This window comes from Benincasa hispida, chromosome 2 (genome assembly GCF_009727055.1).
Source record: "Benincasa hispida cultivar B227 chromosome 2, ASM972705v1, whole genome shotgun sequence".
Lineage (NCBI taxonomy): Eukaryota > Viridiplantae > Streptophyta > Magnoliopsida > Cucurbitales > Cucurbitaceae > Benincasa > Benincasa hispida.
This window is the reverse complement of record NC_052350.1, coordinates 43,045,318-43,068,947: the sequence shown is the minus strand read 5'-3', so window position 1 is coordinate 43,068,947 and position 23,630 is coordinate 43,045,318. Positions and strand designations below refer to the sequence as shown.

Sequence of the window (23,630 nt, the reverse complement as noted above, 5' to 3'; positions counted from 1 at the left end):
GTTGAAAAGAGGTTTAGCTAACACTTCCTAAGATTATGCACAAGTTATGCGATCATACTACACACAAATAACAACTTTCATCTCTCAATGCAAATGCCATAATTCCTATTTCTAGGATGCATGCGATGTATACAAAAAAGTCGATAGGACTTATGTCTAAGCCTCTATTCTTGTCTATGCGATGATTAATGATGCACACATAAAACAAGGTGACCGCATATAATCATATCCTATTTCTAGGGTGCATGCAATGTATTAATAACAATAGAACTTATATCTAAGTTTTTATTTCATGCTTATGCGGTTCTAATCTGACTCTCTCAAGTCTAGATTCTATCTTTAGACTACTCTCTCAAGTATCTCTGAAGGGTGAATGACGCATACATAAGACAAGATGATCGCATAAAATGCAAATCTTAAGTCATGCTAGCTAACTACTTCTCAACCCATTCAGAAATTTAGCTACTCATGCGAAATATGGAGAGATTGAACATAGTTTGAAATGTGATTTCCATTTTCTATAAATAAAGTACTGAATACAAAATAACAAATGGAATTGAAAGATAAGAAGCTCGGTACGCAATATCTTGCTTCCTGTGGCCTTTTATACTGTTCTTTTTCACTCCAACTCTGTTCCAGTTGTATACTCTTGCTCTCGCAAGTGTTGGCCCTCTCTCCTTTGAACGCTTTCCGGCAATCTCTCGGTCTGTCTGGGAATGATCTCTCGGCTTCCTCGTCTCCTTGCTCGTCTCCGTCCTCTAAGTATAAGTGTGAGTATGTATGTGAATAACCTAACGGCTCTCTAACTTGTATATATCTTGATAACCCTTTTACAATGGTGCCCTTCGGTATTTATAGAGTTCAAGGTGAGGCAGCCTTTCTCTTTAATGATTGCAATGATGGGCGGTCATTAAATCTCCTACACTGATGCTCCGATTAATGTTGAGTGTACTTGCTACAGTGTGGCTTTAACGACTTGTCAACTAAATTCGGATTTGACCTTCATCATCTTTCCGTCCTATCATGATTTATTATGCTATCACCTTGATGCGCAGTCTTTATGCGGCCACCTTTTTTAGCATCTTCTCACGATCGCATACGATCACATGACTTTGCGATTGCAATCTTCAAGCGTGATGTCGCCTAATTCCTGGCACACGCCTTTTTTTCATGGTTTTTAATGCCTGGGTCCATTTTTGCACATTTCCGTGTTGGAAGGTTCAAGAGCGAAAAGTGAGCCCGTGGGGCCCCGGGGTTCGTTTGGGTACCAAACGAGCTTCGTTCGAAAAACCGTCTGCCACACGCCTATCTTTAAGGCAGTGGTACAAGTGTCTTGATATCTATATGGTTGGACTTGATTATAACAAGAGTTCGTATGGTTGTTGTGTATATCACAACAAAGCAGTCTTTAACTCATAGCTGAGAAATCCAAGTTTGATATTCAAAACTTGAAGGATCTTTTCAATGTAGAGTTTGATTTGAAGGATTTGGGTGTTGCTCATAAAATTTTAGGTTTGGAGATCTATAGAAACAAAGATAAAAACAAAATACGTCTGTCATAGAAAGACTATATTTAGAAAATATTCTCCAGCTTTGGTATGTCATCAGCTGAGCCTATAGATACTCCAGTATTGTAAATGCTCATTTGTCGTATGTACTTTCACCATAGTTTGAAGTTGAGGAGGAGTATATGTCTCGAGTTCCATATTCTAGTGTAGTGGAAAATTTTATGTATGTTATAGTTTGCACTAGGTCTAATCTCCCTCATGTTGTTAGTGTTGTATGTAGGTTCATGGGTCAACTTAGAAAGGAACATTAGCAAGCTGTTAAGATTTTCGTTATCTTAGAGGCTTGTTTGATGTTGGTTTCATTTATAGGAATGATAAAATGTGTTTAGTGACTGATTATTTTAATTCTGATTATCCTGAGGATGCTAGGAGACCTATGACTGATTATGTGTTCACAATCTATAGTTACTTTGTATGATATTGAAGCAAAGTACATGGCCTTGAAAGAAATCTGCTAAAGTGGGAATTTGTTGAGAGGGATGGTTGGTGATCTTGACTTACATCATTATCGAACTATTATGTATTATGGTAGTTCGAGTGTATTATGAATAGCCATGGATTAAGTTCATCATGAGAGGAGCAAGAACATAGATGTAAGATATCACATCTTGAGAAGTGAGCAAAAGGTTAAGGTGATGAGAATTGGCACTACTGATAATCCTGCTGATATGTTTAACAAGTCAGTTCCACATGGAAAGTTCCAACATTACTTAGACTTGCTGAATGTTTTGAATTGTTAGTGGTCCCTTATGGGACACTCTGAGGCATGAAGGAGAAGTTTGGGTACATCTGACAATGTTGTTTTGTTGCATCTGGTATGTTACCTGTGAGAGAATTCAAGTCAAGTTGGAGATTTGTTGGAATGCCTTGAACCTATTACCATGGTTGTCATTAGTCATGGTCTATAATATAGACCATGACTTACATTAATCGTAGTATATATATGTTATAGATTATACTAGAATAGACCATGGTCGCAAACATGTAGGCTAATCCAAAAAAACCTCGGTTATATTGCTGATTCATATTTTTTTTTATATATTTTTTGGTATTTTTTCTTTAGTAAAAGTGGAACTTGATGTGATATTTTGACCCAGGATGGTATAAATTGAGTAGAATGAGAAAAGTGTTTTCTGAACTTTCTAAAGTTTACTTACAGTGATTTGGACTGATTTTATAGGTTTCTACAAAAATTTTAACTGTTTTGCAAAAATATGTTTTGATTCACTCACAATGGCCCGGATGATGCCCAAATGATGCACCCGCATCAAAACCCTAATTTCCATAATCGTGTCCAGTAGTCCATGCTTTCTATGTACCTGAACCTTAGTCGTTCCTCAATGCCAAAATTGACGAAAGGTTGTTTAAAACATGAAATTTGGCCATTTTCAACCAATTTGGGAATATAAAAGGATGAAAATTAAAGCTTCTCTTTTCAACGATGGACGATCCATCAACAAAATTCAGCCCTCATTTGATGAAATCTCGCCCTTCCTAGTTAGAAAGCTTCAATGACAAAAGTTCCTTTGAAAGTTAAGATCTCTAAGTCATCCCTACCTGTGAAAACGTGTGGAGTGATAGGATTCATTTTTAGAAAGTTGAATCACCCTGGGAAAAGTTTAGGAGAGTGAGAGATTGCCTTAAGGCATCAATGACTGTCATGTCGCCATAGAAATAAGGAACACTATGAGATAAAGAAATTTCATGTGAATTAATCTAAGATCCAACTAACCATAGAAATATACACATTATCTACTTAGAGCTTCCAAAAGAACTTGATACAACACTGAATAGGAGAAGTTTTCTATCCATGACTATGTCATTGTATAGATATGGTGCAGTCGCATAACCCAAGGCACATTGTCCTTTTAGTTGAAAGATAATTGTATCCCTATTCAATACTCTTGTTAATTGCTTTTATCATCACTCAACCTCAAAATCACTTATATATTAGTTACTCCTTGGTTAAATTTTCATCAAAAAACTCTTTCTCAGAAAAATTGAATTGCATAAAAGTCTCGTGGGACTTGACTGTTGAAATACCAAATATTTATTACTTCATCAATAGTGTATGTTTCTACTTAGACCATATTTATTCTTTTTTATCATTCATACACATTTAGTCAATCAATGACCATAGTTTATATCAAAGTTTATAGTAGTGGCCCCGAAGAGTATATAGGGACTAAAATGAAAGTTTGAAAATCAAAATGATATTTAAATTTAAATTTAATCTTTTCAATAAGTTTTTTATTATGATATTTTTCTTCTCTATATATAAAATTCAACTTTTAAAAACAATTGATATAAAATAATACATAGATAATATTCCATGTTCGAAATATTAGACTCGGTGGCAAGTGTTGGATTGATGAAAGTTAAATTTATTTATCTCTATCATTTTAAACATTAGTAAATTTTCAACCTTGGTTTTTTCTCATTCTCCTATTTTCATAATTTATATATGAGTTAATTCATGGTATTGATTTTGTATATTATTTGAGTAATTAGCTTAATCAGAGGAAAAATTAGATAAGAAAAAGATACAAGAAAAGTAATAATTGGAGTAAACCCTTATTAACTTTAACACCCTCCTTTAAACTCAAGGTGATAGAATAACAATCAACTTGACTTTGTGAAGCGATCAATTGAAGTTAATGATGGAAACTGAAGAAAACTCCCGAATTAAATCACAACAGATCTAGGTTGGAAACAAAGATCCACAAAGAACTAAAGCACAGAAAACTTATTGGTTAGAGACAGAAGAAACAAAACAAACTAAAACACAGAGAACTTCTTGGTTAAAAATAGAACCCATGAAGAACTAAAACGCGAAGAACTACTAAGTTAGAAACAGAGATCCTCATAGAGAGATCTAAAACAGAACTCATGAACTATTGATTTGAAAATGGAACAGAGACCCTAAAAGATATGAAAACAAAAACAGGGATTTACAAATGAAGATTTGAAAATGAAACAAAATCAATGACAGAGGCAGATGTAGTTTAAAATCTAAATGCATTAGTCTCTCTTGGTAACAGACGATGGTATACCTTAGTCGATGATCGATTGATGGAGGCAGAGATTGGACATGGCTATGATGGCTAGAGCTTCATAAGACAAACCCCTAAGGCTTAATTTCATATATTATTTGAATAGTTAGCTTAATTAGAATACATTACAAAAGCGCATAAATAGACACTAATAGAGCCAACAAATGAAAGAAACTGAAAAGGAAAAATACTGAAAAGGAAAAACTAAATAAGGAAAAGATACAAGAAAAATAATAATTTAAATAAATCCTAATATACTTTAATGCACAATTTAGATATTCGTGTCAATATCAACTTGACGTCTTAAAAAAAAGAAAATATTTTTTTCAAAAAAGTAAAAAAAAAAAAAAAAAAAGTAGCTTCTTATTGTAAATATGTTAAATTAGGTGTAATGTATACGCCCATTATTAGTGCCCATTGACCATGTGTCACTTATCGATTACCCCATGTATTGTCCATGTGTCTCAAGATTATACACTATAAGTGTCCATGTAATCCACCTCCTACTCGCCAAAGTTCTTATAAAGAGTGGCATTGGGTGGGTTTTGAAAGACACATATATATTCGTGATCAATCCAAAAAGATTGTAGAAAGTGGAGAAATCCATTCTCTGTTATTTTATTTACTTTTTGTTATTTATTTATTTTACATATTTATATATTTTATTATATATTATCATTATATTATATTTTCTTCATATTCGTGTTCTCGTTGTGCACCGTCAAATTCACAACACATTATCAGCACGAGCTTCTATCGTTTTGCTTACTAAAAGTATGTAAGTATTTTCATTTTCGTTATAATTAATAGTTCTAAAATTAATTTGCATATTTAATATCTATTAAATTGCTAATATAAATACAATATTTTATGATAGTGCTGCCATGAAAAATCTCACAAAATTAGAATTTGTTGCCTTTGATATTAATGATGTAATTATTTGTCATGGGTACTTCATGTTGAAATCCACTTGGATGCCTTGAATTCAGTCAGGACAAAGCAAAAGTTATGATTTTCCTTCGTCATCATCTCTACAAGGAATTGGATATAGAGTATCTTACAATAAAAGATCCCTGTATCTTGTGGAAAATTTTGAAAGAGATGTAGGATCATCAAAAAACAGTTATTCTTCCTAAAGCTCGTTATGAGTAGATGCACTTGAGACCACAAGATTTCAAATTAGTAATTGATTACAACTCTGCATTATTTAAAATCAGTTTGAAACTGTTGCTATGCAGAGAGAAAATTATTGATGTTGATATTTCGAAAAGACATTCTCTACATTTCATGTCTCAAATATGTTCTTCCAGCAGCAATATCGAGATAAAGGTTCTAAACAATATTCTGAACTAATTTTACATCTTCCCGTGGCCGAACAAAATAAGGAGTTATTGATGAAAAGTCATGAATCTCGACCAACCGGGATGACACCATTCCTTGACGTGAATGCTGTGAAGTTTAATAATAATCGTGGTCGAGGTCATGACCATAGCAAAGGAAGAAATAATTATTATTTTCGTGGTGGTCGTTCTAATCATTCAATTTTTAAAAGAACCACACAAAATGATGATCCCAAATGGAAAGCTCCACAAGATAAGAGTTAAAAAGGTATTCAAAATAAATGCTTTCAATGCAGAATGACTAGGCATTGGTCACATACCTATCGTACGTCAAAAACACTTAATTGATCTCAATCAATCATCCCTGAAGAAAAAAGAAAAAAATGTGGAAGCAAATTTTTCATACCAAGATAATGACATATTTGATCCATCCCATATAACAAATATAGATGTGGCGGACTTCTTTGAATCTTCTGAAGAAAAAATGGACAGAATTGATGGAACATCAAATGTTTCCTCTGACTTTGAAAATATCTAGACTTAATGTTGTTTTTTTATTCATCTTCATGTTTTCCCTCTCTCAGTAGATGTTAACCTCTGTACATTCTAAATGTTGTTTATCTTATTGTAATTATTTTCTTTTAGTAAAGAAACATGGATCATTTTGATATGTTGGCTGACTAAAGAGTGAGTAAAGATGATTTATGTCTAGTACACAGTGCAACTACATATACAATACTTACAAGTAGAAAATATTTTTCCAAACTAACAATGCTGGAAGCAAAAGTCAACACAATATCAGGTTATGTAAATCTAATTGAAGGATTGGAAAAACAAATATTATTTTGCTAGAGGAACAAATTTTACAATTGACAATACATTGTTCTCTAATCAATCAAAGAGAAATCTACCTAGTTTTAAATATATACATTGTAATGGTTATCATACTGAGACTGATAGAAAAAATAATATGGAGTATCTTTATATCATGTCTACTGTCTCATATGAAAAATGTATATTGGAAGAGTTACCTGCTTTATCTTCTGGATTATATTATACTCATAAACGAGTAATTGAAACATATGCAACAATGAACGTGAAGATCATGAATTCAGACATATTTACAATTTGGCATGACAAATTAGGTCATTCTGGGTCTATAATGATGACAACTATTATTGAAATTTCAAATAGGATATCCATTGAAATGCCAAAAGTTTCTTCAATCTAATGAATTATCATGCGATGCTTGCTCTCAAGGAAAATTAATCATTAGATCATCACTAGTCAAAGTAGGGACTGAATCACCTACATTTTTTGAACGAAAACATGGTGATATATGTGGACCTATCAACCCACCAAGTGGACCATTTAGATATTTTATGGTAAGAGATGCATCCAGCAGATGGTCATACGTGTGATTATTATCAAGTCGAAATCTTGCATTTCCAAGATTATTTGCTCAAATAATTAAGTTAAGAGCACAATTTTCTAATTATACAATTCAGACCATTCGTGTTGATAATAATGATGAATTTACATCCCAAGCTTTTGATAATTATTATATGAAAGTTAGGATAAGTGTTGAACATCATGTATCTCATGTTCATACATAAAATGATTTAGTAGAATCATTCATAAATTTTTTGCAATTAATTGCTAGACTATTTCTGATGCGAGTTAAGCTTCATACATCTGTATGGGGATATACTATTTTGTATGCAACGTCACTTGTACGCATTAGTTTAGTATCTTATTATAAGTATTCGTCATTAGAATTAGCTTATGGCCATGAGCCAAATATTCCCTATTTGAGAATTGTTTGATGTGCAGTACGTCTTATAATTGCTCCACCACAACTTACTAAGATGGGTTCTCAAAGGAGGTTAGGAATATATATTGGATATGATTCCCCATGAATTATCAAATATCTTGAACCCTGACGAGTGATGTATTTACTGTACGATTTTTTGATTGTCATATTAATGAGAAAAATTTTCCAATATTAGGAGGAGGAATTAAGAAGTTAGAAAAAGAAATTATATGGAATGCATCACGTTTTTCTCATTTAAATCCAAATACAGATTAATGTGAACTTGAAGTTCAAAAGATAATTCATTTAAAAAATATAACAAATCAGTTACAAGATGAATTTATAGATGTAAAGAAAGTAACTAAGTCACATAAACCAACTACAAATGTTCCACTAAAAATTGATATCCAAACAAAACAAGTTGTCACTAATGAGTCTAGAACACAACAAAAGCATGGTAGACCATTCGATTCCAAAGATAAAAATCCTCGAAATAGAAAAATTATTAATAGTCAAGAATACTTAAATGAGGATATAAATACCCATAAAGAAATTCATGATATGACTAATGAGGAATGTAGAATACATAGAGATAATAATGGCAGGAAAAGTATTGAACCAAACTCATGTAGTTATTAACAACATTTTTTGCGTATAATGTTGCTCTTGATATTATATCTAAAAATGAGGATTCTGAACTGAAATATGTTGAAGAATGTCGAAATAGAAAAGATTGGCTTCAGTGCAAAGAAGCAATCGAGACAGAATTAAACTCTCTTTCAAAACGTCAGGTTTTTTTTACCAGTAGTTCGAATACCAAAAGGTGTCAAACCTGTGAGATACAAATGAGTATTTATGAGGAAAAGAAATGAAAATAATGAGGTCGCAAGATATAAAGCAAGACTAGTGGTACAAGGTTTTTCATAAAGGCATCATATTTATTATAAGGAGACGTATTCTCCAATGGTGGATGCAATTTCATTAAGATATTTAATTGGTCTGATTGTGTATGAATGTTTGGATATGCATCTAATGGATGTAGTCACAACATATTAATATGGATCTCTTGATAATGATATTTATATGAGAATCCCATAAGGATTTAAGATACCTAAAACATATAAATCAAATTCCTGGGAATTGTATTCAATAAAGTTACAAAGATCGCTATATGGATTGAAACAATCAAGACAAATGTGGTAAAATCGCCTGAGTGGATATTTGTTGAAGGAAAGATATCAAAACAATCCAATATTTCCATGTGTTTTTATAAAGAAATTACAGTCAAGATTTTCTATTATAACTGTATATGTTGATGACTTAAATATAATTGGGACTCCTAAAAAGCTTTCAAAGGAAATAGAATATCATAAAAAAGAATTTGAGATGAAAGATCTCGGAAAAACAAAATTTTTCCTAGGCTTGCAAATTGAGTATTTAGCAGATGGGATATTGTCATAAGTCAACTTATACAAGAAAAGTTTTGAAAAGATTTTGTATGGACAAGGCACATCCATTAGACATTCCAAAGGAAGTTCATTCACTAGATGTGAAGAAAGATATATTTCGACCTCGAGATGATAATGAAGAATTTCTTGATCCTGAAAGACAATATCTTAGTACAATTTGTGTATTTATGTATCTTGCTAATAATATAAGACCGGATATTGCGCTTTCGATAAATTTATTGGCAAAATATAGTTCTTCTAAAAAAGAAGACATTAGAACAAAATTAAGCATATACTCCATTATCTTCGAGGAACGATCAACATGGGTTTGTTTTATTCAAATAAATCAAATTTTAATCTAGTTGGTTATGCAGACTTTAGATATTTATCTGGTCCACACAAAGGTAGATCTCAAACATGTTATATGTTCACATGTTGAGAAACTGCTATATCATGGCGATCGGTGAAACAGACCATAACAATCACTTCCTCAAATCGTGCTGAAATTCTTGCAATTCATGAGACTAATTGAGAATGTGTATAGCTAAGATCAATGACTCATCACATTCGTGAAACATATGGTTTGTCTTCTAATAAAAATCTTCCAACGATATTATACGAAGATAGCCCAACATAAATATCCCAAATCAAAAGAGGATATATTTAAGAAGATAGAACAAAACATATTTTACTGAAACTTTTCTACACTCATGATCTTAAAGAAAATGACAATATCACTGTACAACAAATTTGTTCGAAAGATAACCTGATAAATTTATTTACAAATGCATTACCTATCACAATCTTTGAAAAACTGGTGCACAACATTGAGATGTGGCTGCTCAGAGATCTCAAGCGATGTTTCCATGAAGAAGAGTAAATATACTTTTAAGAGTATTAGAATATATGAACTATGTACTCTTTTTTCTTCGTTGAAATTTTTTTCCCAGCGAGTTTTTTCTTAATAAGGTTTTAACGAAACATATTTCATATATAATGGGCATCTAAGGAGAGTATGATAAATATGTTAAATTAGGTATAATGTAGATACCCATTATTAGTGTCCATTGGCCATGTGTCACTTATCCATTACCAAATGTGTTGCCCATGTATCTCAAGATTACATACTGTTAGTGTCCATGTAATCCACCTCCTACTTGCTAAATTGCCTATAAATAGTTGATCAATCCAAAAAAGTTGAACAAAGTTGAGAAATCCATTCTTTGTTATTTTATTTATTTATTTTACATAATTATATATTATATTATGTTTATTTTAATAACTGAATTGTAGTTTTCATCCATACAATTCCAAACCTGAATTGACGTATTATAAAATAAAATAAAAAATATCTAAATTAATTAAAATATTATGTGCATGAGGTAAATTATAGACAAGGGTAAAAGTAAATATATAACAACAATAATTTATTTTATTGACAAATGATAACAAACTTGTCTTTAAGACATAATAAGGTCTTATCATTACAAATTTATTTAGTAGCTTCTACTTGATGTTTTGATAAAAGAAAAAAACAAAACTAACATTAGAATAAGATTAAAGCAAATACCTTGGAGGGATTTGTGAATGATCTTCAAGTACTTAGGAAACTATGCATCCACTTTGCGGAGTCTTTTATGGTTCTCTTCAATTAGTTCTTGAAATCAACATGGACAAGACCAAAACGCAAGGTATATCCATTTGACCATTCTTGTACATCCAGAAACGACTATGCAAAATATCCTTTTACTCTAACACTGACCCTAAAATAGTTTTCAAAATATTGTTAGGACAATTTGGTTAGAATGCAATATAATTTAGTTAAAACTAAATAGCTCCTAAAGTAGTTATTAAAAACTAATAATTAGAAAATAAAATATAGAAATATCGATAAGAAAATTGCTAAAGGAAAAAACTTGAACTCATTATACAACTATTTTGTACAAATTTACTAATTGTAGCTACTTACTTGATTGATTCGTGTAGTGAATTGAGATGACTATGATAATATGTCACTCTACTCTCATCTCTTAGTAATGTCTGAATATCAGGATCATCATAGTCAAAGACCCCTGTAATATATAATTTGTTAATGAATATGGTATTTCAATATGATGTGTATATATGTATATATCTAGACACATACATACAAAAAGTGAAATTATGTTACCATTTTGTGTGATGTAGATGATTGGATTGTTATAATTATGCTTTGTATATATCAACAAATCTCTCAAACCTTGAGGATAAACGGCAATCCAAGATGATGCATTCACCTAAAAAAAATTGAAAAGAGAATAAGAAACAAATTATTTGATTAGAAGAAAAAATGAATTAATTTAAACAAACAAAAAATATTAGTTCAGATATGCACAATATTGTTAATATTAGTCCTTATAAAGAGAGAAGTTTGCATATTAATTACCTTCGGACCAATTAAGATTCCATCACTTTCAGCTCCAATATAAAAAACGTTACAAAAAGTTAAATTAAAGATATTTAGACTTTATTTGGTAATCATTTAGTTTTTAAATTTTGATGTTTGAAAAGTAAGCCTATTTTCTCTCATTTGTTACAATAATTTTATTTTTCTTAAATAAAATACTTAAATTTTTAGTCAACTTTTTTTTAAAAAAAATAAATAATAAGATTAAAAATAATTTTTTAAAAACTACTTTTTTTAGTTTTCAAAACATGGTTTAGTATTTGAACATATATGTAGAAAGTAGATAACTAAACAAAAACTTTAGAGGGGCAAGGGATGTTTTTTTTTTCTTTTGAGTAGAACATACAACTGCAGAGATGAGAAATCGAACCTTCCACGTGTAGGGATGAAGATCGTGTCAATTACTATTGAGGTAAGCTCACTTTGACAGTAAAAAAGATGTTTATATGCTCAATTTTCAAAAGCTAAAAACTAAAAAAAACAAATAACTACTAAACAGGGTTTTTAAAGATTAGTGTATTTTTATGAGAAAAAAATCCTAATGGTTGTATCCATGAATTTAAATTTCAATTTTTGGGATAGCTATTTTAACATAAAAGATACTTCTTCTTTTAGTTTAACTTGAAATAGCTTTTCAATTTTAATTTAAAACTATATTTAATATATTAAAAAATAAACTTCATAAACATTCTACATAAGTTTCAAAATGCACTGGATTTTGATTAATTTAATATGCATACATGTAAAAATGGCATGAAAATCTGTCAAGGGGCATGGTACTTCCGAATAAGAATTGGAGTGTTCTTTTGCATAACTAGCTGTATAGTAGTTTATTCCAATAAAATCAAAGGATTTCAATATCAAACGAATTTCTCTCTTTGTGAATTTAGGTAATCTCTCCTTCACACGAGCTCTCATGGAGGCTGGATAATCTCCATACACGAGTGGATGCAAGAACCTATTTCATCAATTTTAGGCAAAAACTTTAGTGAAAATGTTAAGAGATCATAATATAATACAAGATTTAGAAATTTTGAAGATAATAATGAATTCATATAGATGAATTTACATACCAACTAAGAGAAAAATCAAGAGCTCGACTTGTAGCGTTTTTGTCAACCTCACTATTTGAATATGGGACATGCCATTCCGAATATAATGTGACTCCAATCTCACCTTTTTGTGCCTACAAAATCCCACATGAATAATTGGTTGAAGATAAAGTGTTTAGGTCTCTTTTAAATCAAACTTTACATCTCTATTCATTTTTGTTGTAGTTTGCGGCTGCTTTCCTTTCGGCTTTCACCAAAGGTTGCTTTTTGTTATGAGTTATGATTTGCAGTGCCTCTACACATTTGGATAGTTTTTCTGTATTTAGGGTTAGCCACTTTATGAAGATTATGTTAATGCTCTAGTGATGAGTTTCTTATGTCGAAAAGGAGATCTGTATTCTTCACGAGTTTGTGACTGTCGTACTATTTCAAGATTTAGTGTTTTATAGCCCATCATCATTCAGACCAATCTATAAGGCGTCGTATTCACTACTTCATGTAATAGTGTTATTTACAATACCTAAGACTTTCTGTTACTCACAATACCTGTTGAGAAGATTTGTGAGGACTTCTTACTTAGGGGAGCCTAAGTGAGATAGTTTGAGGGGATCTCAAACGTTCATCAAACAAAGAGCTTTTATAGGAAGTGAATGGATCTCAAACTTAGGGGAGCCTAAGTTGAATCTAAGAGTTGGCTTTTCGTGAGTTATTGCAATGAGTCTCTCATAAATAAGTACTACATTGCAGTTGCTGAAATTTTTCTCTAGTGAAGTTTATTTTCACTAGGCATACTACCTTTAGATGTAAATAACATTACACTAAACTGGACTATCGTTCTCAATGCTCTATCTTCTTTATTATTTACTTTGTTAGTATATTATTATTCAACTTGTTCTAACATGGTGTCTGACATGTGGAAAAATAGATTTAGATGTTCTTATTTTTTCAATTTGATTAGTCTATTATGAAGCAAATATTCATTGTTGCCAACGACGAGATAAAATCTGATATTTAGTCTTGTAAAGTTTAACAGCGGCAGCATGGGCAAGAATTTTGTGGTGACCAACAACGTATGGTTCAATTGCAGAATCTCCACCAAAACAGCCAGGTAGTATAGAAGGAGAGCATCTTCCTAGTGCAAAATCTCCTGTTGTATAATCATTTATGACAAAGATGCATTGTTCGTTAAAGGTGATCCAATGTTTTACTCTATCTCCAAACTCCTTGAAGCAAAGGTCAACATAGTCTCGAAAATCATCTCCGCAATTAATTTTTGCAATTATTTTATTTTCCTCCAAGCATTTGTTTCTTTTTTTGCAAATCCATCATACATCTGAATAATGATCTTGTTTCTAAGAAATATCGTTCTCTTCTAATATTTTTTTTCCTTCTTGAAAAATTGGGTAAAACTCTAGTAATATTTTTAAAATGAACAGTAACTTCTGAATATATAAAAAAGACAATGCAAAATATATAGTGGTTGAATCTACAACAAAATCATTAAAATCGAGTGAGAAACATTACTGTTGTCCTAATTAAGGCATTCTAATATTATAATGAATTATTTACAAATATAGTAATTTAAGAACTTTTTTTTTTTTCTTAATAAAATAAAAGGGGAGAGATTTAAACCACATAGCTCTTCGTTCTTAATACATATTATGTGTGAAGTTTGTGTTACTAATACATATTATATGTCATATAAGAAGTAAATTACAAAATAAAAATCATTAAAATAAAAATTACAAATCAAATTGTGTATCGATATTAGTTATTTCATTTAATTTAACATTCATTAAACATTTTATTAATTAAATTTGAATTATTAACTAAATAACATTTTTAATTATACATTTATTATATGTGACTAAACTAAAAAAAATTATCCTTAATTATTCATTTGTCTTTAACCATATTTTAATCTTCACTTCCACTTTTCTTTTACTTACATAACTTGACTACTCAAAAAGCCTTGATATTCATCTTCTAAAGCTTGGGGAAGATCCCAATGGAAAAGTGTAACATAGGGCTGGATACCTACAAATTAAAAGTGTCAACATTGATAAAATCACAATCACAAGATTTATTGATGGAATGATTTTTCAAAAATTTTAAAAGAATCAAGGGTACTTTCAAATTTAGAAAATTGGATAAACTATTTATAAATATAGCAAAATATCACTATTTACCAGAGATAAACTACGATAGAAGTTTATCGCGATTTATCGCTGTCTGTCACTATCATAGACAATGACATTTTGCTATACTTGAAAATATTTTAAAATAGATTATCATTTAAAATAATTATCCAAGAATTTAATGGTATTTATCACAAATAAAATACCAACCATTTGTAAGGAGCTCATTGGTAAGATTGTTGTAGTACTGAATTCCTTCCTTATTCACTCCACCACTAAGTTTTCCCTCTACATTTATAAGAAAGCAAAACATTTGAATTAAAATTTTGGAAAATTAAAATAAAATTTTGATAATTAATTAATAAATAAAGTCATAAATTTATCTCTACATATCAATAGTTTTTTATTCTCTATTTTTTGGATTCAACCACTAAAAAATTGTGATTGAACCATCAACTTTTAGATAATTGAGGTGAATCATAGAAATAGAACTGTTACGTGTGAATTAGAAAAATGAGTCCATTTCATCACAATTAATTAAAGTCTTGTATTGTGACATATAATAAATTTCAATAGATATTTGATCTTTAATCCCTTGGCAAAATTCTTGGCCAGGAGATTGATATTACCTATATGTTTCATAATACCAATATCTTCCTGCATGAAGAACTGTAGGTCAATTTTTAAATAATCAACCACATTCAATATTTGTTTGAATTTAATCTGACATCCTAGATTCATCACCTTAGAGGCGTTGAAAAACCATAATAAAAAAATAACTTAGTGTGGGTGTATTTTTTTTAATGGCTTATTCATCAAATGTAGGGTGTAATTATTTTAAATGATAAAATTGTTGAAAATATTTTTAATTATATCAAATTGTTAATGTCTATTGGTGATAAACCGTATTATACATCTATCACTAACATTGATAGATATCTATTGTGATATATCGTGGTTATCACTGATAAATATAGATTGACTTATTTTCTTTTATTTGAAAGCTAAGTAATGAAGTAAAAAGTCTTTATCACTTTGTTAAAAGGAAATATTCTTTTTAATTATGAAATCAAAATTATTTCAACTCGTTAGTTTTTTTTCTTTAAATATTACCTTTATTATTTTAAGGGAAGAAATTTTTATGAAAGAAATTTTAGAAAAATTCAGAATTTCGATTTTGAAATGTTATTTGTGAAAGTCCTTTTATCCTTTTTTATGTTTTTGAAATACCTTTTATCCTATTTTTAATGAAACTATTTTTGCAAACAATTTCCATATTACAATTTCTTAAAAATAAGTCTTCATTAAAATAAATTTCAAAAGATTATTCTGTTTTGTTTAAGAAAACATTAAATAAAACATAGCAAAATTGAATGTTAGAATTTCAAAAGATTGATTTCTCGCCTCAGAAATTTAAAGTGTCAGGCATTCCGAGATTCCGAAAATTTTCTTTAAATGAAATTCATGTAAAACAAAACCATTTATAAACAAACAATGAATTTGTACAAGGTGACAAAAAAAATTTCAAAAAATACAAAAATAAAGGAAACTATTTACACAAGATAGCAAAATTTTAATTTTTTCTAATAGAGATTAATAGAAGTTTATCAATTTCTATGTATCTATCATTGATGGAAACTAAAAGACGGGGATAGAAGTCTATCAGAATCTATCCGTATTTTTTTGCTATTTAAATAGTTTGACATTTTTCCTATCTAGCTCTGAAAATTTTCCAAAAAACATAATTTTCTTTTATGTTATTTCCAAGAGGAAAAATAAATTCCAACATTCAAAAATAACAAAGTATGATTATGAAGGAAAGAGAATAGTATAAGATTCAAGAATAACAATATCAACTCAAACTCTTAAAATGAACTATCGATAAACAAAGTCGATGTTGCTTAGTAGACATAACTAGAAATTAACTATTAATATTGAGATAGAGCTAATATGGATATAGACTCGTTAGGATGGTGCATCTATTAATGCAAATATGTTTCATTATGTCTATTTGATGGATTAGTGGAGGTGCGAGTGAAACATTTTAAGATGAAACAACCTAAAATTTATAAAAACTTTTTCAAATATAGCAAAATATATTCATTTGATTATGATATACATTAAAACTAACACGAAAAATTTATAAACTAGAATGCGTTTTAAAATCATTACTCTAATGAAGATCCAAATTATTGGTACAATCTTACTTCAACATAATCTGTTTTATAAGTGATAGTATTGTGTCTTTGAGCTATAAGGAGACAAGATGATAAATTATGGGTGAGAGGGAGAAAGGGGAGTGTGGGAGGTATGTTTGGAGAAAGAAAAAAAAAGGTTGGGGATTGTGTGAGAACAAAAGTACTTTGATTTGGTGTAATTGATTCATTTAAATTTCCAAAGTAAACCAAAATATACCATCGATAAGTATTTGGTTTTTAATTTTTAGTTTTTGAAATTTTAATTTATAAACATCTCTTTCATCTCTAAATTTTTTTATTTGTGAACGGAAGCCACGAATTATTTACCAAGCCTTTTACCTATGTTTTCAAAAACTAAATCAAATTTTGGAAACTTTGAAAAAAAAAAATTCTAAAAACTGGATTTTGTTTTTAGAATATTGCAAATAATTCAATACTTCTACCTCTAAGAAAATCATGGTAAAAAATTGAAAAAAAATAAACTTATTTTCAAAAATAAAAGATTAAAAATCATTCGTTTCCAAGACCTAAAAAAGTACTTTTAAAAAACCTTTTTTGGTTTTCAGACTTTACCAAGAACTCAAATGCTTCTTTAATAAAAGTGACACTCAACTTAGGAAAAAAAAAAAACAAGCATAAATAATAAAAATGAAATGGGTATCAAACTGGTACAAATAACTTTTATCTTCTAATTCTATTTTATTCTCATTTATCTCACAAACCTTGTAATGATGGTATTGATCAACAGCTATATCTCCATTACTTTTATCAGCAATTCTCTCTACAATTTCAGAAGAATAAACATGTATTATTTTTTTTTTATTAGTACTATTCATTTTCATTAAAAGAGAGTGAAAGAATTGAACCAGGATGCTGATGAGTGTAGGTATCCAAAATACTTGGTCCTTTCCCATACACAAAAGCAGCACCTTCATACTAAACAACAAAAATAATCCCTCATGAACTTGAAGGAAAAACAATTTGAAAATATAACACTTTAATTAATATATTGACCTGATAAGCAGAAGAGGAAGAACCAAAAACAAAGCCTTTAGGAAAGTTGCTTCTTCTTATAGTGCCAATGGGATGGGTTGGTTCAACAGCAACCACAGCCTCAGAGAAAAGTAAAATGATAAGAAGAAAAAGGGCAAAGAAGAAGACACTACACATATCTTTGAAACCCATCACTATGTTTTGGTTAATTTGATGTTGATATCTTCCAACCCTAATTGGCTTTATATAGAAAGAGTATGAGAAGTAAGTTGTGAGAGAGTAAGTAATATGAAAAAAAAATAAAGAAATTAATTTGAACGTAGAAAAAAAATGGTTTGTAAAAACTGATTTCTGATTTTGAAATCACACTAATCATGTAGGGGGACTGCTTGGCATAATGAATGGGGAATAAGAGTGGTGTGTCACTGAGTTTGTGATTCCATTTAGAAATATCTATCTTAATTACTTTCAATTTTTTTTCTTTTAAACAAAGATTGCTTACAATACTTAACTAACATTTTTTTTTTGGTTCTCAAGGTGAGCATGGATCCCGATCTATAAAATGGTGAACCTAAAGAGGCACTATTTCGCGGTCGCAGTATGTTGAGGATCCTTTATTGAAAAAATAAAGAAATCTCACAATCTTTATAAGATGTATGGATTACTTCTCTAATTGTCAATTGGTTTTGAAATGAAATCCTATATTTATGTAATATATAACTCGACAGTAATCGACATGAATTATTTCCTTCAATGTTAGAGGTTCAAATCTTTATATTGTTATACTTAAAAATAAATTAACAATTTTTCATTGTTTTCCTTTAGATCTTTTAGTATTTACCATGTTATTTGAATTTATTACATACTATGATCATTATTTTTAATTAAAATAATAATAATAATATGTATTTAGTACTAATAAATATAGATAGTTTAAAATATACATTTTTAAATTGATATACTACTTTTTCACTAACGAAAATTTGAGATCTAAATCTATACTTCAATGAAAAGACAAAGATGTTTTTTTCTTTTCTGCTTGACATTAGTTCTTCATATATTGTGCTAAAACTTAAATGCTATCTTTCTAATTAAAGTAATTATTTTAAGTGGTAAAACTACTAAAAATATTTTAAATATAGTAAAATATCACTATCTATCAATGATAGAGCATGGTAGATTTCTATCAATGAGCGATAGACCACGATTGACAGAAGTCTATCGCTGTCTTTCGTGGTCTATCACTAATAGAGAGTAGCATTTAACACTACTACAGAAATTGAATTACGTGATGTTTTTTCAATGTCAAGTAAAGGGTATACCTAACGCTTATAAAAGCATTGAGTATTTGACTTTCAAGTATAATGTGATAATTTGATTCCGAAAAAACGTCAAGACAAATGTTTCTTGATATAATTTCCATGTCAAGAAAGATAATACACTTAACATTGATGGTATCTCAAGTTTATTGATTCTTGACATTAATTACATATCATATATGATAACTCTTGACGTTTTTTATTTGTCAAGTATATGTCTTTTTTCTTCAATTAAATGCTCTAATTGATATTCTAATTTTCTGCCTTGTATTCCAACAATACAATTATATTAACTAAATAAATATTATACATTTAAGATCTATCAACTCAATATATTCACTAAAATCCATATGTTCAACTATGACCATTCATATGAACACTCCTCACAAATTACAACAATATTTCTCTTTCATATCATGCACAAAATATAATCTCAACTATTGCTTTGCATACAAAACTCAACTTTTGACAAACATAAAAGTGACAAATTATTTAATAAGTAACTTCTCAACAAAGTGCATTATTTAATCTATACATTGAGCTTTGAAGTCTAAAGATCGAGAACTAAGGATCAGTCAAGCCATGTTTAAGCAAGTCAACCTACAAAATAGAATAAATGGCGATAACATCAAATTTCAAAATATAGTAATAATAGAACAATGACAAAAAATCATGCACAAGGAAATGTACATGATTGGCTTACTTTATGCAATGGAAAAATATCATATTCGAAACTTAAAAATATATGCAACTTAAATTTAGGGACTTACTAGGATTTCATTCATTCTCTTTTGACCATATTCAGCCTCAGGAAAAACAATTACCTTTCGCTGCAAAACGAAAGAAGATGGGAGAGATTTGAGAAAATATAATAAAGAGGAAGAATATTATCAATAAATCAAGCATATGCTAAACTTTAAAATAGAAGAATGCATATAACTTTTCCCCAACTTTCACAACTTTCACAACTTTCAAGCGAAAGCGACTTGACACAGTTGTAATCCCTCTATAAAGGCAATCAAAGTGCACCTTTAATAGAAGACTAATATAGGAATCAATAAGTAGAAGAGAATATTGGAAGTCCAATCTTATCTACAAATAATAAAAAAATTTCTATGCATGCAACACTCATTTCCACAACTAAGTAGTAGCACACAAGTCTAAGTTCAACAAAATATGAAATATGTTAATCTTACTAAAACTTAATCAAATACATAGAAATTTTACCAAATCACAATAACAAATGAGTTTCATTGAGTTGAGAATATAACTCAAACACTTAAAATCAAATCAACTAAACTATGAAATCCAATGTCGTACTCTAAAAGTATTTTTTAAAACTAAATGGCTAGTAATCTTTCATAATAAAAATCGTTGGAAATATAATTTTTTAAATCAAATTTTATAAAAATTTCGGTAAATTTTCTCCTGAAAATTTGATAAACCACACCTGAAAAAGGAAAATTCACCCCCAAAATATTTGTTTAAAATCAACAACCAAATGTGTCTCACCACACACTCTTCAACAAAATCCAAATCACCAGATTAGAAACACATCATTAGAATCAAATAAGAGAAAACATGCAAACTTTCATTTAAAAATAATTTGAATCTAAGGCTAGCCACTCTAGTTACAAATTTTTAAAAAATATGATACCAAAATTACAAATGCAGAAATTAGAAATAAAAAAAATTAGCTTCCCTCACAAAAGTCCAGAATTATAACCTATAATCATAAATCCAAATTTAAGTTCAACCCCTAGGACCTAATTTCAGTCACCAAAATAACCAATTAACTCCAAATAGATTACCCAAAGTGTGGCTTGATTCGAATGTCACTTCAAAACTACAACTAAGTAATCCAACCTACGAAAAGTTCAATAATAATGGTTACAAACCTAAATTCCAGCAACTATGCAACAATTCCAAAAGAGTTTTAAAGCTTAAATACCTATCAAAACATCCAAACATCGTTAACTTTGTTGGACAGTGGCTCCAATCCCTTGAAATCTTTGAATTGAACATCAGAAATTGAAAATAACTCAATTATTAGACCAATACTTCAATAGGTAACAAAGAACTATTAATACTAACATCCAAACCTACCAAAATCATGTCAAAATCGATCTCAAACCTATTGGACAATAACTCAACTCCTTCTAACACTTCAATCTAACACAAAAAAAAGTGATAGGTATTACTAAATCAATTTCAAAATTTATTAAGTGTTCAAAAATATTCAAGCAATACCACCAACACCACAAAAATATTGTGGGCGACAATGGAACAAACTCAATATCCAACAGCAAACAAGATGTACCTCATATACTTACCGAAAATCTTACCGAAATCGATATCAACCAGTTGGACAGCATATTAATATTCTCTAAATATTGAATCTAAAGCCGAATCACAAATAGCATCAATCAATTTGGGTAAAAAACTTATGGATATTAAAAAATTTCCAAGAAACCCACTAAAGTAATCAAAACTCACCAAACTTACCAAAACCTTACCCAAAAATACAAGATTCCAACGAAATGGAGTACAAATCTGAAAAGATAAAGTGTATTGGGATTGGTATCCTAATTCTCCTGGAGTCTCGTAGTTTGTAAACTGTACACATTGTTATAAAGAAAATAAGAGTTATTTTATTTTGACATTTACTCATATCCAATAAACAAAGCTCCATGGCTATTGTATGAAAACTTAAGCATGTATATGAGATATACAAGTGGATCATGTCTTAAGTGATAACCTAAATAGGTCTGTAGTATAAGGATTAAGGAGGGATATCTGATCTTGGTGACACTACGAATATGGCCCGCTTTGTATAGGTTTGCAAGTGTTGTGAACTACTACAGATGGTAGATCCTAACCATTCATGTGGAGACATACGAGTAGGGTGTCCTATACAAAGAATTTGTATAAGATCGGACCACAAGATGATTCGTCTCTGTATATAATGTCGTTGATACTTGAGACTTACATCTCACCTAAAGGAATCATAGCGTGACCATGACTCAAGTCCTGAGTGTTTTGGGAACCTCCTGCTTCAGGGCGTGCTTCCGTTATTGATTAGGTACCTGGCGGTGAGAGTGTTCAGATATGCAACTCAAAATGCCTAACCTTTTTGCCGGGACTTGTCTGAGTTGATGGGAGCTTGGAACTCAATTACATATAGATGAAATTCAACTCCTTCCTCGAAGACACGGGGTAAGTAGACTTGATTTCTCTTCATGGTAAGGGATATATTATTTCAGGTCTTGACAGTAGTGTGCCCACCAGCTTCTCCGTATTGGAAGAGATGAATGACGTCAGTCATAGTAGGATCTATGACCTTGTTTACTTAGAAGGGATTCAAACGGTACCCTTAAGGGAGTTAGATGTAATTATAAGTTGGCATATAAGCGGTATTGCGCCCAGGTGTCCCTACAGACAATCTGTGAAGGGTCTATCGCACTGCTGATTGCGTTTGATATCGATATCATAATATATCTAATGGTAAGGAGTAAGTTGCAGCTGTCAGTCTTTGTGGTGCGAGTTGTCAGCAATATTAACGCGATGGTGGATCTCATGAACTAAAGGAAGTTTAGTCCAGTTATGTCATGTACGTTGGAGCTTCGAGCTATAGTCCACAATAAGGTTCCCATAGTAGCATCAAATAGAATTCAAGTTGGAGAACCAGTTGCTTCGGTGGTTGGTTTGAAATGTTAAAATTTGACAAGAGGCGTTATTTGCAAATTATAATATAAGTGATAATTGATCAAGTGTGAATGTATGAGATACATCATATGGAAGTATTTCAATAGTAAATTGAAGATTTACATTAAGTTACCATGAAATAGAAAACGAGACTATAGTTTATATGTTTCAATGAGATTGAAATATTCAAAAATTATAGGTTAAAAATAATACTATGGTAAGTTGGTTATCAATCATAATTTTATATAATATAATTATTGGAAATAATTTACTATCTTTTTCTCTAATAACCAATTGAGTGGGAGGTTTTTAATTGTTTCATGGTAACCGTGAGATAAAAGAAAAAATATTTTCCTAAATTTAGTTGTTGTTGAATTAAGATTTTCCATTCTCGAAAATTACTCACGATTTGCTATCAAGTGAATAGAATTCACTAAATAATAGCTGAAGAGAGACTAAACGATTGTGGAATGACACTACACAATAGTTCACTCAGCTGATCATTAGCTAAATGATCGCAGATCTTTAGGTAAATGATCGCATAGCATTTGTTAAAC

The 23,630-nt window shown here is 30.1% G+C and overlaps 1 pseudogene; it reads right to left on the bottom strand.

Annotated features, from left to right (window-relative positions):
- LOC120072107 overlaps window positions 1-18,241 on the bottom strand; it is a 22,030-nt pseudogene extending 3,789 nt beyond the window's left edge.
- Between the last annotated feature and the right edge of the window lie 5,389 nt (window positions 18,242-23,630).